The sequence below is a fragment of the Leguminivora glycinivorella genome, chromosome 3 (assembly GCF_023078275.1).
Source record: "Leguminivora glycinivorella isolate SPB_JAAS2020 chromosome 3, LegGlyc_1.1, whole genome shotgun sequence".
Taxonomy (NCBI): domain Eukaryota; kingdom Metazoa; phylum Arthropoda; class Insecta; order Lepidoptera; family Tortricidae; genus Leguminivora; species Leguminivora glycinivorella.
In genome coordinates this window covers 10,497,189-10,514,436 of record NC_062973.1, presented here as the reverse complement: position 1 = coordinate 10,514,436, position 17,248 = coordinate 10,497,189, and the positions used below count along the sequence as shown (strand labels likewise).

The following is a 17,248-nucleotide window of genomic DNA, read 5'->3' as shown; positions in this document are numbered from 1 at the left end:
AAAGTGTTTGAAAAATAGTAACGAAGTGGAAAAATTAAATTTGGGTCGCTTTGTTCCGCCTAGTAGGATGGAAAGGGCTCGTGATTCTGAGTAGGAAAAACATTAAATATATTACCTATTTTGAAAAAAAAAGTCTCTGAATATTTTTTCGCGAAAATGCCCAATAGGTAATGCATTGTTAATCAAATAATCACACCCTCGAACAGTTACTTAGATACTACCAAAAATAATATGTTTTCCGTGACGATCTCACGCGTATGAATCTTAAAAATTCATGGTAAGTAGTACAGTGGTCACAATGATAATAACTTGCTGCTGGTTTCTTATCTCTCTATCGTACAATTAATTGTATGTCATAAGATAAAAAAAGTAAAAAAACATGTCACATCCTAAAACAGAGTTGGCCTCTTGTGGCAACTGTTGTTGGCTAAATCCGTTCAAATATGAATACGTAGATTCTGGCTTCCGACGACGTAGTCTATTGCACTCTTGAATATCGACGCGCAACTTGGCATATATGTATTGTAAAGATTCTTTAGCCATTTTGAGATTTTCACTTCTTGAAATGGAATCTGTAGAATTTGGTTACTTTTTGCACAATTACCTACTTACTTTAAAACGCAGATATTATAAACAATGAAAAGACAATTTGAAGAGGAAAAATAGTTCATTCTACAATTACCTATATATCACATTTATTTTTCCTTACAATTAACGCAACAAAACAACTTTCTGCTTACAAGTTAAATGTCTGGAACAAACTGGAACGTATATAACTGAAATGAATGTCTTAGTAATCTCTAGATGGATTAAAATGGTAAAAATAGTATTACAAAATAATTCGAGAATTTTGATAAATCTTTTTCATTACAATACAATATCGCGTACATAATTTACATAACACTGTAAAAACACGCATTGGTTTCTTTTTACGACATCGTTACGTGTGACTATAAAATTGCAGTTACTCCGAAAACATATTTATGCATAACATTTACGGTCACCCAATATGAATCCTAGGCCATTCAATAGCCTAGAACTGTGTCTTATTTACACCGTGATGTATGTGTCATAGAAGTCCCTTTAACGTTTATCGTGAAAAAGTTCTATAGTCGTCTAAGTAGCGTTGGTTGACGTACAATAGGTGGAGCTAAACAAGTGACGATTTGTAAGTGGTTGAATCAGTTTATCGCAGCAATAAGCCCAAGTATAAACTTAGTGTAACTTCCCAAAACTTGATTCGTCCTAACTCCCAAGTTGCGACTTATGCCGAGTTAAGCTAGTTTCACCCAAAACATATTATACACTTCATTGTTACTGAATTTCGCTATTAGATATTCGATTATTTCTGAAACTAAGTTATTTTTACTTTTTAGTATTATTTAAAAATGGAAAATTCTTTACAACAAAATGCTAGAAATAAGTACTCGTTTAATTTGAAAAATGCAAGCACTTATTACAACAAAACAGACTGTAGCTCGCATTCCTCGTGAAACTCCTCTTGAAGTATACTAATTATGAGGTCTATTTGCCCGCGATTGCGATTTTTTGTATTAATTAAGCTTTTTGCTTTGCTAATTATCCCCGAGAACATTAGCCGAACGCGCTTGACCTCAAAATTGTTAGATATTGTTTGTTTATTCTCAAGAGGGTATGTTCGGAACAAAAAGAACTTTTTGCAAACAAACGAGAATGGGTAGCAGAGTATCTAACCAACGTCAAAATCGCTTAGTGTCAAAAGCGTACGCTTCGTAGCTCTCCCTATCGCTCTTCTACAGAGTGGGGCCTGTAACAAAGGCGAAGAATTGAACTCTAGGCTATTCTCCTTATACTGATCAACATTTGTTCGGCGACTTTTAAAAATAACTTGTATTTTGATTTTTATGACCCTTGAAAGTTTTTTCTAAGACGTAATGTATTGCGAATTCTGTTAAGTCTAAAGTGTGACAGACAACGTCAATGACAACAATAATGGCGTACATTGAAGCTAATATTTATTTTGTATGAAAAATTTAAAATTTAAAGACTTCATAATTTTTAAAAGTCACTGAACAAATATTGATCAGTATAAGGAGAATAGCCTACAGTTCAATTCTTCGCCTTTGTTACAGGCCCCACTCTGTATAGTGGCGGGCAATTTCGCGAGAAGAGATAAAAAACTTTTTTTCTAAAGTAGGTAAATTTAGTGTTTTTCCTACTCAGAATCACGAGCCCTTTCGATCCTACTAGATGAAAAAAACGTCCCAAATAAAATTTTTCCACTTCGTTACCATTTTTCAAACACTTTGTACGGCGGTTACAAAGTGGAAAGTATGCAAAATAATAGAAAAAATTGGGACCATTTATTCGTCCCATGTTTTTTAACCCCCGACGCAAAAACGAAGGGGTGTTATAAGTTTGACGTGTCTGTCTGTGTGTATGTCTGTCTGTCTATCTGTCTGTCTGTTTGTCTGTCTGTCTGTCTGTACACACAGACAGACAAACACACACGCACGCAGACACACACGTGTCTGTCTGTGGCATCGTAGCTCTCGAACGGATGAACCGATTTTGATTTAGTTTTTTTTTGTCTGAAAGCTGAGTTAGTCGGGAGTGTTCTTAGCCATGTTTCATGAAAAACGGTCCACTAGGTCGCGGTCGGGGGTTTTTTCAAAATTTTAATTTTGTGGTTAGGTTAGGTTATTATCAGACATCGGATTTCGTGGGGCGAAACTTCTTGACAGCTAGGGACTTCCTATATCGATAAACTCATTTATCGATACTAGTTCTATATACTAGTGACCGCCCCCAACATTGTGTGTGTTTTTTGTAACTATTGTTCTGAAGACCAGTATGAAATTCATACATAGCGTCTAAAATAAATAGCGTCGAAATAAATTGCGACGAGTAAACTTTTAAAAACGTTTTCAAAAAAGAAGAAAATTGAGTTCTTATTTTATATAATATTTTTTTTTATACTACGTCGGTGGCAACCAAGCATACGGTCCGATGCGGTGGAAAGCGGTTACCGTAACCTATGGACGCCTGCAATTCAAACAGTGTCACATGCGCATACTCTTTTAATAAAAAAATATTTTATAAGCAAACCTTTGTGTGATCACTAGTATTTAGAACTAGTATCGATAAATGAGTTTATCGATATAGGAAGTCCCTAGCTGTCAAGAAGTTTCGCCCCACGGAATCCGATGTCTGGTTATTATCCTAGATCGAAAGGGCTCGTGATTCTGAGTAGGAAAAATACAAAATTTACCTACCTTCGAAAATATATTTTTGTCATCTCTTGCCACGTAGCGTTAACGATTGTCACCTCGGCTAGGCCGGCAGGTAATGAATATGCCGGAACAAAGCACCGAACGCGGCCCTCATTAGCTATTCACTCGTCGTGCCTGCCTTAAAAATCATTTATAAAAGTCTTGATGAATGTGGGCCCTCTTCATTTCATCTGTCTACGGCGAAATTTTTTTAACACAATTCTGTATCATAATTGCGTGAATTAATTAAAAGTAAAAAATCTTCTTAAATAATATTTAAGAAATTTTGTTTAATACTTCTATCGAAGACTGGATCATGGAAGTCAGCTACACATGTGATGTGAACAAACAACAGCGAATTAAATAGATACTATTTAAATACACATTACTTACTCATATTTAATTTTCGTTTGGTTTAAATTAAAACATCAATATAAATGTTAGTGCGCGCTTATCGGAAAGCAGCAATAAAAGAGAATAAAAGCCTTACCGATCAGATTACTTATTGGAAAACCGTTGTTGAAGCCATTCAGACATTTTAAAATATATGCAATGTTGCATTGAAAATTATTCCCATTCGTTTACTTTATTTGTTTATGATAAAATTCATAATACTATAAATAAAATTTTTAAAAGGATTACAATAATGTTCCTCAGGCAATGGCTAAGTGGATTGAATAAGCAACAGAACAGCACATTTTGTGTGCAGATAATAAACGTATTAGATATCCTTTCTTAGATTGAATTTACTTATTATTTTGAACTAAACCTAGTAAAACAAATTCGTGGAAACGTATTATTTTCAAGAAACGTTGAATTCTGCTTTATCGAGCTCAAAGAAAATGTCTTTCTATTAATTTCTTAGTTTCCCGGTACTTTGATATAAAATAAGTACTTTTATGTTCTTAGGCAATATCCTTATTTCAAAATGAAGACGCCCCAATTTATTTATTATACCTTAACCCACTAGTTAAGCAACAGAGCTGACTTTCGCAATGTTTCGTTACATTCTGAAATTGTAGAATGCTCCATACACACTTCTACACCCCATTTGAGGGAAGCTGGGGTTAGGAAGAGACAAAAAGTAGCATGTTTATCTCCATCCCTTCAACTATCTCTACATAAAAAATCACGACAATTCGTCACTCCGATTTGCCATGAAAGACAGACACACACACACTTTCCCATTTATAACGGAAAAAATACATCCATACTGTTGTATTCGTTGCAAAACATGTATCGTACAGTGCATTCACCAGTTTCACCACAGCGTATACTCGTTGCCATATCATACCGAAAACAGACGTCTTAGTCAAAATTCACGAGGAGTCGGGCCCTATTTACATTCCGCGCATCTAGAATTCTGACAGTAATTTCAGACTGAGCTTAATAAATCAACATCCACAATTTGTGTGAAACATAACAGCGTAAGTTAGTTGGCGATAAAGCGTCTGGGGCGATTAAGGGCGGAGTTGGGATGCGACCTCGTGAGACCAAACTTGAGCTTATTTGCGATTCTCAGGTCTTTGTTGCTTCAAATAGTATATGACGATTACGAGGTATCTATTAAACTAATATAATGAAATAGATCTAACACTCTTAAATGAAATAAAAAATACAAGTAGTATTTTTTTCATTTTTAAAGTAATTATGTTATTCATAGAAAAAACATAATAATACTCTTACGTGTACAATTCATGGACATTTACGTACAAAAATGTATTTTACCTTTTATTATTATTACCTAACAAATAAACGGACGCAATAAGCATATATATATACATATTGTATAACTATGGAATTTAATTTCCTGTCTTTCTAATAAACTTTGAAAACCGCCACCGTATAAACTTCTAATAATCCTTGTTACTACGCAAAGTGCGAAATTAATTCAAATTAAGCTATCATTTAAACAAGAAATATTCTTAAATGGAGCTGAACAGAATTCGTTAAAAATAATTCCAACTCAATTATAACTTCTTTATGAAGTTACGGAATTTGTAGAATACAAATCTATTGTGTATACTTTGAGATTCAACTTGCAATAGATGTTCAAACTTTGAAGATAAATTGCTGGATTGCAGTGGACTGCTTCGCGGATATTGTTTACTACCTTATTTTTAGGTTGTAAGGTTCAAGATTGTTAAGTTTAAGTTTCAAAGTATATCAGTGGATCTCGGGCTATCCGGCGATGCATTTATATCTATAATTATGTTAGTTACGTAGATTTGTAAGCATGTTTTTTTTTAAATATTTAAGTAAGGTGTTTTCTTGCATTGCATAAATTGAGTACCTATTTATTCTAACCTAGTTTATGTTATATACAAAAGCACGACACAACATTTTTAATGTGCTCATAGTATTCAATTGTTAAGACTTATTGTCATTAATATGTTAACATACCTTTTTAGACTACCACAAATATTAATTTTGGATGCTGGTTCCCCTAATCAATAAAATAAAAAAATAAAAATAACAAGAGTAGGCATGCAGACCGAAGCTCAAACCCTTGCCCATAAAACGAGCGGATACCAGCGAGAGATCGCGTGTAGACCACAGACCATCTCAACTACTAGATGGAGCACTCGGAACATTCAAGCCAGAACACATAATTAAGACGGAAAACTCTCTCAAACACTGTTATTTAAAAGGAATAATATAATTCTTCATCTAATAACATGGTCTTAACCTAAAGGGATATTCCTTTTTCAAAGAAGAATCAAAATTGTTCAGTCGTAACTTTATATACATTTGGTACAAATAGGACAGATTTGAATCAAAGAAGTATTTATTTGCAACAAAATATTACACCGTTTTAGTATGAATATGCTAGTTCCCGTATCGTATCCGACAACGGCTATCTTTACATTTTCATCTGATGAGCACGTATATGGTCCGCGAAACCGCACTTGGTATTAAATATCCGGTCGCACTGTGCACAATGAAGCTGAACCTTACCCTTTTGGTCTAAGCGTTCTAGTTGAGTTTCTTCAAAAGTAGCTACACCTCCTACCTTCTTGCGCCATTTTAATCACCTAACTGCAAGTTCTTCCCTACGCCCTCTTCTCCCGAAATAAATTAGTATGGGAACGCAACAGCTTGATCCAGTTGTGTCAAAGTTTATTACAACCCAGCAGGCAAGCATGGTCGCGCGACAAATGATAAAATATCAGGCCGTCCCTATCGAACTTACAAATAGTGCGATAGGGACGGCCTGATGTTTTATCATTTATCGCGTGACCATGCTTGTCTACCAGGACTTGTGTATTTTTTTAAGAATTATATAAAATGGGTTTTAGGGTAGGACCTAGGCTGTGTAACGGTGTAAGATACTTATTACTCAATGGCGCTGCTCAAATCGTGGCATTTTACTTGTAAAATTGTACATAAATAATATAAATATGTCAGTGGCTCTTTCACCACAGTCACACACAACTTAATGTCCGAAAGAGACTCTTCGTCGTTCATTGCCTGTTCTACAAATAAATATTGACGATGAGTAAATGTTACTTATCAATCAGTGTATCAAGTGTCAATGTCATTGTCGTGAAACAGACCACAGATGAGAGTTTTGAATGATTCACGGTTATTTTCATTATTGCCTGACAAATAAATATTATATAAATGATCAATCAGTGTGTCAAGTGATATCGTGAAACAGACCAGATGAGAGTTTTGTGATTATTTTCATTAGACTTATTTTGACCTTTTTTTTTGTCGAGCTCCCGATATTTCAACGCAGTTGCATGCATCATGATCACGGAAAACTGACGAAGGCGGGTGGATGTTAAAGTTGCATAGACAGCGCGCGATCTACCCTCCTTCGCGCGCGTCGGCTGCGTTCACTTTCAGCGTTACCACTGGTCGCATTCACACTCGATCAAAAAGGTAATCACGGTCTATATCCCGGTCAATATAAGACCACAGATGGTGTTCTCTTTGTAAACATTTCATGATGCGGAGTCTATATATTCTGTGTAGACCCGTCCGTATGCAAATGTAACGATAACGCGCCTTTAGGGTCAATAAACTGTTACCTACTCACTTTTATGACACGATAAGTCGCATTTACCGTCTTATGTCTTCCCATATGGCTTTTTAGATCACGTAATTTTGTGTGTTAATGTTATTGTTGTTTGTTTCAGATTGTTGGTACATCGTAATAAGGAATCATCAAGAAGGTATGTGCAAGTATACAACCTAAGTAACCTAACCCCCTTAATCATAACACACTATTAACATGTTACGTGTCCTCCAAATTCAAGTTTTAGTGGTTAGTTTTGTATTACTGATGGTGCATGTTAATAAATAGTTAATGCATGTTAAATAGTTAAATAAGAGTGCATAATCTCGCCGTTAAACTTTGGTTTGGCGAAATTGTAGTAGTAAGCATCTTTGTATTGTTTTTAGAAATAAATAAAAATAAAAAATAACGCAAAGTTAATTATAGATAACTAGCATTTACCCGCGGCTTCGCTCGTGTTAAATTCATTGCGGAATGCTCCATACAAATTTCCACTCTTCACTATAGGGAAGTGGGAGAGGGGGGTTAGAAAGAGACAAAAAGTAGTCTATGTCACTAAACTTTCCATCCCTTCAACTATCTCCACTTCAAAAATCACGTCACTTCGTCGCTCCGTTTTCGCCGTGAGACGGACAAACAAGCACACACACTCTTTCCCATTTATAATATTAAGTATAGATTAACTTGGGTTTTTATGACATGGCGATTTAGCACAATTTGCGTTCTCGCGCGAGTCCATAATACATCAAGCGCGACTTCGAGTATGGACTCGGGGGCGAAAGCGGAAGATGATGATGATGATGATTATCAACTATGGGAACAAATCATTTTTTTTAACAAATATTTTGATTTGCGTTTTTTTTTAACACAAATTCAAAATATTTGTTAAAAATAATTTGATTTGTTCCCATAGTTGCGTATAGATGGCAGCACCAGTCTCTCTAGCTACGCGTATATCGTAAACCTGTAAAGGTTTCGTATAGGAGGTGCAAGCACCTACTGCTTGCCCTTAGAGTTGGTCAAAGACGCCTAGTCTTACAAAGATGACATATAGAAGAGAAATTTCGACGGCTTCCGCTGTGCTGTGGCGAGGTGGCCTAGGGGTTCATGGCGTTAGCCCGGATTGCTAAAGATGCCGGTTCGAATCCGGCCTTCACCACTGGTGGTGCTCGTAATTTTTTCTTTAATATATGACATCTTATTTTCGATTTCTAATGATGATGATTGTTGGTGATAGAGTATTACCTACTTAAATTCGAAAATATTTTCTGATGTGTCCAATATTTACTTTATTTGATGTCCTAAGTAGGTACTTACTTAGATAAGTATAAATTGTATCCGTTGGCTATAAGAACGCCTTTTCGAGCAAAGTAACAGGCCCCGTAGCCGAATGGCATTTCTCCGACGCCAAACGAAAGCGATACGCCGCTGGCTCTGTCGCGCCAATACGCAAGCGCGATAGAGATAGATAGATATCTACTAGCGCTTCGTTTCGTGAGCGTTTCGTGAGCGATTGTGCCATTCGGCTAGCCACCCAGAAGTGACTCCTTGTTTTTTACTGGGCTAACCTTTCTTATTAAGAGAGCGAAGGAGCCCGCAGGCATGGGATCTCAATTCGACGAACATGCTTATTACTTAACGTTTTCACGAATATGGACTAAATTCGTAGATATTACGCATTTTACTCCGTTTCCATGGCAACCATACAGAGCTGAGTAATAAATCTTGAGCAAGAAAGAAGGAAATATAAATGATGGGTTATTTATAGTTCAATAAGTACTAATATTAGCAACAAAAAATCTATAAATAAGTATTATTTTTCTACTAGAGTTCTGTTTCATGTTAAATTTATATATTAGGTAGAATTACTACTTTTATTTTTTTTTTTTACTAACAATTATGAGTTTGATTGCATCGAATCCGGCCTTAACTGGTGGTGCTCGTCATAAAATAGTTAATAATTATAAAAAACACAAACAGAATATTTGTTAAAATAATTTGTAGTAACATTATATTAATCATTAATAACCTAACCACAAAATTAAAATTTTCAAAAAACCCCCGACCACGACATAGTGGACCGATTTTCATAAAACATGGCTAAGAACACTCCCGACTAACTCAGCTTTCAAACAAAAAACACTAAATCGAAATCGGTTCATCCCTTCGGGAGCTACGATGCCACAGACAGACACACACACAGACAGACAGACAAACAGACAGACAGACAGCCGGACAGACAGACAGACAGACACGTCAAACTTATAACACCCCATCGTTTTTGCGTCGGGGGTTAAAAATAAAATACAATTAAATTAAAAACTAATTCTACTTGAGACAAAAATTTAAAATAAATCTGTAGGTAAGTAGTAATCTGTAAGTATAACTGTTGAAATACTTAATTTAGGGAAACAAATTCATATATTTGTATAGGGGCTAAAAGCCATTTTGTACTTTGATTCTTGCCTGTAAGAAAATGGACTTGAAGCATAATTTTTGTGCAGTTCCATTGAATATCTCCGTCCGAGGCTCTCTTCAACCAAAAACTGAAACTGCAAGCTTTAGCACGTACAACTCATGGTGAGTTCATTTGACACGCTAAGTAGATACGTTTGCTTGATGTTGAAATACAACTGTTCTTGTTAAGAATATAAATTGGTAGGTACAATAATTGAATATGGGGGTCAAGTCAGATGCAGCTGACAGAGCTTTGTATCGATAACACCATTAATGGAGCATTATTACTGTACTAGAAGTTCCTGATTTATGGTTGAAATATAAAGATCTGGATAATGGGACAGTTCTTATGTAAAAGCTCATACTAAATGATAACGATTAGGAAATAGTACATTACGACACAAGTGCGAGAAAAAGGAAAATCGAAACGAGTGGCGATAAATTAAAACACGACCGAATTGTTTTAAATCGACACAAGTTACGAATTTCCTTTTCGCACGTGTATCGTACAACGTTTTTCAGTACAGATGGCCATCAGAAGTTTCGACCTGACATATAATGAACCACTTCTTGGATTAGTGCGTAAAAAAACACCATCTGTACTGAAAAAGTAGATAGAACAATTTTTTAATCAATTTCAAATTGAGAAATTGTCCGAAAGGCCAAGATTATTTTGATCGAAAATATTGTAATAAACAAATAAATATTATAGCACTTCTTATACAGATTGACTGTCCCAGGATAAGCTCAAGAAGGTTATTGGTGTGTACTTAGACAACGATATATACAATTTTTTTTAAATTTATTATTCAGAACAACATGTACACTTTTACAAATTTTATATTTTTATATACAATTACTTATTTTACTTGGCCCATATTCTTATCTTGATATGTGTAAAAGTGTCAAATATTAATATTAGCGCCATCTAGCCGAGCGTCCCCCAAAGGTGTAACGCCATCTAGGCCACCGTACCTTTTTCTTTATGGTTCTGAGGTACGTTTTTTTCTTACACTGTATCTGTCTATACGGAGTTACATAATTATTATGTCTTTGGTAAAAACAATAGACATTTATCATATTTTCAACATTTCACCACAGCATTAGAAACTCGCAAGTACAAAAACATGTTCATTCACGATACACCAAAACTGTAAGTACACGACAAGGTCGGACGAGGGTCTAAAGCTTTTTGCAGATATGATATGGGCCCTTTGTATGTTAACAACTTTAATATCTTGAGTGCTACTGATAGTGAAATCATTTTAATGTGGATAATACCCGGGACTTAGATATATGTAAAAATGGAAACGGACGTAGATACTATATAACTAGCTTTATTAATAGTGTTTTGTCTTAAAAATATATATTATTTGTGGTCATGGTTCGTTAATATTTCTTGTAACGTTACGCTGTAAAGTGTTCGAAACGTCGGGGTGAATTTTAAATTATTCATAGTTTTATTTCATATAACTATCGCGGTAACCGAAGACAATATAACGTAGTCTTATATTAAGTTAAGTTATATGTTACAGAATAGATGTAGTGCATAATAGTTTTCCTTCATATTTTCCTGGAAAAAAATCGTTTTCATTATTTTATCATGCTAGTTCAGTCAACGTCAGTACTTCTTTCTTGTATTGAGACCACTGAAATAGCATGACATTTTCGTGTCTTTCCGTTTAAAACGATGGAAAAACATTTTGCACTATATTTGTATTTTTTTTTTCAATGAAAACGACTCGTAATAGGTCAAAATTGTCAGTATTTCACACACAGATCTCTGAATGCTGAAAACAATGCACGTCCTTTTTGAGCAGTTGGTATAACAATACAATAAAAAGTAATGAAATTATTCATATACTTTGTGGTTTACCAATATTAAATACCTACTTATCGTTACATGCAAATAAAATAGTGAAGTAAAAATAATAAATCACCATTGAAGCAGGTAAATTCATATATTTAATTTCAGTTGATTCATGTTTTCATTGATTTACTATCCCGTTTGAATCCCGGTAAGGGCATTTATTTGTGTGATGAGCACAGATATTTTTTCCTGAGTCATGGATGTTTTCTATGTATATAAGTATTTGTATATTATATATATCGTTGTCTGAGTGCCTGCAACACCAGCCTTCTTGAACTTACCGTGGGACCCAGTCAATCTGTGTAAAAATGTCCTATAATATTTATTTATTTAATTTTTCATCATCATTTCGTAATAGATGCCCACCTACATCGTTAATTACTATTATCGCATGATGCATGTTGCTTCTATCAGAGCAAAATATATTTTACGAATATCTATTTAAAGCGATATTTTCAGACTGTAGTACTTACCAACTTATTTCGCTAAACAGAATATGTAAATATAAGCTGTTTGTTCCCTTTTTAACCGACTTCAAAAAAGGAGGAGGTTCTCAATTCGACTGAATGTTTTTTTTTTCAATAAATAAAATTAACTAATATTCTACCCAAATATTAAGGCTATATGTGTAAACTTATTAATTATTCCATCCACTCACAAGTACTAAACAACTTGATTCCTGTCCAAACGAAACGTCTCGAAAAGAAAATTCGCGGTCGATACCGTGAGCCACCCTCGATACTGCTGACCCAAAGGGCTTGACATTTAGGCCCCCAGCCTTTTAAGGCACAACCTGAGCACTCTTCAAATCTTCACAGATTTTTTCATACATCTTAATAATTTATTTAGGACGGCTTTAACGAGATTATAGGGTTTTCAAAAATTTTGCTAATGGAGAAAAATCCTACTATGAACAGCAACAAAAGTCAGTTTAGTCGCGTTTTATTAGGTATTCAAACTAGTTAACCTCCAAATTTTCGAGAAAGGCCTTGTCCCGTTGTTTGGAGAAGACACATAACGCAGGATTAACGCCTGTCTTCGAAACGTCGGAGATTATTTTTACAAGAAACTATATACGATCAGGTCCGTGTGCTAAAAATAAATATATTGAGTAATAATAGTAAAATATCATATTATTAAATTAAAACGGGACTTAATCGTTTTAATTTAATAATATGAGTGAAGATCGTGTTAGTTTAAAATGTTTAAATCAATATAAAAAAATATCAGTTTTAAACAAAAATGTTTTTTTCCTTTTAAAGCAATGTAGTAAATACCATTTGAATGCGCCAGACGTCTTAAAACAAGGCAGGATACTGCACAAACGAGTGGAGAGAAAGAAGTAGAAAAAGGTTTTCTAAGTAAGACAGTGCTCGCAGTAATAATGCCGTACAAAACAATGGAACACCTTTTATTTGTATTTGTTTGAGTCAGCACTAGGAAAATTTACGTCCGTATGATTTATTAAGTTTTCGTTCACTTGGAAGACAAAGAGAATTTCGATTTTTTGACTTTGTATTTCAAAACGGAAATTATTTACAAAGTACATTTGCCTAGGAACTCGGTCCAGTGTCGTGTTAAGGTAGGTACTTGCTACCTTTTTAAATAAATATAAGTATGTTAAAATATATTGTCTTCGGTTACCGCGATAGTTATTAAATAAAACATTTATCGCGTATAATGCCGACGTCGAAACAGCGTTCGTTATGGTTGTTCCTACCCACATACAAGAAATCATGACGAAAGAATTCCGCGATTTAAATCTATTTATAGGAAATGTGTCTTGTTGGTTACGACGTAGCGCTACGACAGTAGCTCAGCGGTACTACTTACTTAATTCGCTGGCTCAGCGATCCGAAGTGGGTCGCTGAGCGAGTGGGTGGCCTCCGACACTAGACTTCGCCATTCGCTCTTTACCTGTGCCATCTGATGCCATTCAGTCACTTGAAGGGCACACACTGGTGTTTCTGATTCTGATGGAGCTCAGCGGTAAATGTGTTAAAAATAATCTCATCTGCAATAATAACTAATCTCTGCGATAAGAACTCAACATTAAATCAATACTTATTTAAAGGTATTATTCGGACAATTAATACATTATATGGAGAAGTAGCTGTTATTCGGGCAATCAATGTCACTAAGACGTTTGATATATCTTAATTAGATCAAGTAATCTAACGCACAAATCCGTGCGTAAATAAGTGTGAGGCAACACGTCGAACGTGGTTTGCCGTAGGCGCGGCGCGTTGCATATGCGATGGAGGACTAGAAGGTATCGCTGTCGAAAAGAGGTGCAGAATCGAAAAATTTCATATTTTACACATAGTTATTGATCGAAAAGTGGTACTTAAACCACTTTTTTGGCTGACTGTACCTTACGACATATTACTATTGTTTTAAAAGAAATTCTTGCAATGATTGTAGAATTGTTACACAGCGACCACAGCGTAGGTAGTAGGTACGAATATGTTTGTATTTTACCTATATAAATATTTATACTGGGGAAACTTCATACAACCCACATAGCCAGTATCTCGACGCTATGGTCGGTAGGGTAAAAAGTACTTCCTTGCATTATCGCTTACAATTTTTTCCATTTTCCTTATACTTATTGCAAACGTAAACATATAAAAGGCAAGCAAACAACGATCTTCTTACAGTTCATTGAATGCAATAGTTATTACGGATGCAGGATACTCGCCGATGCCTACTTACTAATCCCTTCGCACTGAGCCACCTGCATTTTACACTGCCTAGATATCGATTGCCGACTGATTAGTCCGACCCCAATCCCTATTCTTATTCCCGTCCCTATCTCTATCCTTGTCCCCGTCCCCGTCCCCGTCCCGTCCCTGTCCCCGTCCTTCTTCTATCCCTATCCCTATCCCTATCCCTATCCCTATCCCTATCCCTATCCCTATCCCTATCCCTATCCCTATCCCTATCCCTATCCCTATCCCTATCCCTATCCCTATCCCTATCCCTATCCCTATCCCTATCCCTATCCCTATCCCTATCCCTATCCCTATCCCTATCCCTATCCCTATCCCTATCCCTATCCATTTAGAGACCTTCTACATCTCTAATTAATTGTATAGAGTTAACTTTAGTTAGAACTTAGAATTAGTATATAATAGTATCAATTGTAATTTCAACTCAATTTTAAATATTTTTTTAAATACCTATGTACATGTGACGTGTAAAAGTGCCCCTGTGGCCTATTTGCTGAATAAATTATTTTGATTTTGATTTTGATTTTGATCCCTATCCCTATCCCTATCCCTATCCCTATCCCTATCCCTATCCCTATCCCTATCCCTATCCCTATCCCTATCCCTATCCCTATCCCTATCCCTATCCCTATCCCTATCCCTATCCCTATCCCTATCCCTATCCCTATCCCTATCCCTATCCCTATCCCTATCCCTATCCCGTTCCTGTCCCTGTACCTGTCCCTGTCCCTGTCAAATTATCATGCTAGGAGGTGAACTTTGAAAAATCTTTTCTTAGTGGTCCTCTAAGGAACTTCCGTGTCAATTTGAAATCTCTTGAACCAGAAGTAAAGATAAAAACTAAACCTATACTTATGGCTATTTTGGATATTTTAACCCCATTGCACAACAACAGGGGAGAAAATTTCTTTTCCACTTCATTAGATTTTAAAATCGTTGTATTTATCGTGTTCAGCGACCCGATAAACCATAAAAACGATACCCATATTGTGTTTTTGACTTTACCCCCTTTGCACCCCTTTAGGGGTCAAATTTAAAAAAAACCTGAAACATGTATTTAGTCATTTGTCTTTAGGAATCCTCTAATGAAGTTTCGAATAAAATAGTCAAACTAATCTAATTCTTCCCCATACAAACTTTGAACCCCCATTTCACCCTTTTAAGAGAAGAATTTTGAAAAATCCTTTCTTAATGCTCCTCTACGCCATATAAGGAACCTATGTGCCAAATTTGAAATCTCTAGGACCAGCGGTTTCGGCTGTGTGTTGATATATTATGTCAGTTAGTCAGTTTCTTCTTTTATATATTTTTTGATATTTAAACCCCATTGCACTATAACAGGGGAGAAGGTATTTCACTTCCGCTTCGTTAGATTTTAAAAACGTTGTATTTATCGTGATCAGCGACCCAATAAACCGTAAAAACGATACCCATATTAGTTTTTTGACTTTATCACCCCCTTTTCACCCTTTTAGGGTTTAGATTTTCAAAAAAACCTGAAACACGTCTTTAGTCATATGTTTTTAGGTTCTCTCCTATGAAGTTTCGAATAAAACAGTGAAACTAACATTGTTTCCCCATACAAACTTTGAACCCCCATTTGACCCCCTTAGGAGACAAATTTTGAAAAATCCTTTCTTAGTACTCTTCTACACTATATAAGGAACCTACGTGCCAAATTTGACATCTCTAGGACCAGCTGTTTCGGCTGTGCGTTGATATGTTAGTCAGTCAGTCAATATCTTCTTTTATATATTTTTTTCATATTTAAACCCCATTGCACCGGAACAGGGGAGAAGGTATTTCACTTCCGCCTCGTTAGATTTTAAAAACGTTGTATTTATCGTGATCAGCGACCCGATAAACCATAAAAACGATACCCATATTGATTTTTTTACTTTATCACCCCCTTTTCACCCTTTTAGGGGTTAAATTTTCAAAAAACCTGAAACACGTATTCAGTCATATGTCTTAAGGAATCTTCCTGTGAAGTTTCGAATAAAATAGTCAAACTAATCTTGTTTCCCCATACAAACTTTGAACCCCCATTTGACCCCCTTAGGAGGTGAATTTTGGAAAATCCTTTCTTAGTGCTCCTCTACACCATATAAGGAACCTACGTGCCAAATTTGAAATCTCTAGGACCAGCGGTTTCGGCTGTGCGTTGATATGTCAGTCAGTCAGTCAGTCAGTCAGTCAGTCAGTCAGTCAGTCAGTCAGTCAGTCAGTCAGTCAGCTTCTTCTTTTATATATTTAGATTTAAACTAGTAAGTTTCATGAGTATTGGATTCCTCTTCTCGAAATTATGGTCAATCGAGAAGAACGACCTAGCGAAACTGTTTGTAATTTCTACATACTTACCAATTTTCTGCGGCCGAATGCAAAGCCCGTGGAAAGTTTTTTAGGAAGGGTTAGAAGCTAACAGTAAATTTATAATATTTTTGCGTCATTTTTCTTTACAAAAACTACCGCAACAAAGCGTGGTTTAAGAAAACATTACAGCATTGGCAAGTTTTCTGGGAGAGATTTGATTAAAAGAAATGTCGGCCCCCTAAGGCTCAAACTCTTACAGAGAGCTCGAGACAGCATTCGAATGGGGCAGCGAAAGTGATAAAAAATATCTTGAAGACATGAGTAGCGATACACATTCAGAAAAAGTTAAGCCCATAGTCTTCAAAAAAAAACTTTGAAAATGCTGCTACGCCGTTAAGTCAAAAAATGTAAAAAACAGCTGTTTTTGTATTTCTGGGTTTATGAATGACTAATAATATGTCGATTAAATGGAATTTCACGACAAGAAAACTATTACTTTGAGAACACTAATGATCCTACGGACAAGAATGTGAAAAATGACGAGCATACGAAGCTTCTTTAAAAAGTTATCACATGGAAGATAAATTTGGACCTTAAAAAA

The 17,248-nt window shown here is 35.5% G+C and overlaps 1 protein-coding gene across 1 annotated transcript in view; it reads left to right on the top strand.

Moving 5' to 3' along the window:
• Positions 1-17,248, top strand: part of LOC125242692 (poly(rC)-binding protein 3) — a 333,013-nt gene that overhangs the window by 89,235 nt on the left and 226,530 nt on the right. Inside the window, exon 2 of the mRNA XM_048151568.1 lies at positions 7,397-7,432. The gene's annotated coding sequence lies outside the window, so the exon portion shown is untranslated. The remainder of the gene's footprint in view (positions 1-7,396; positions 7,433-17,248) is intronic.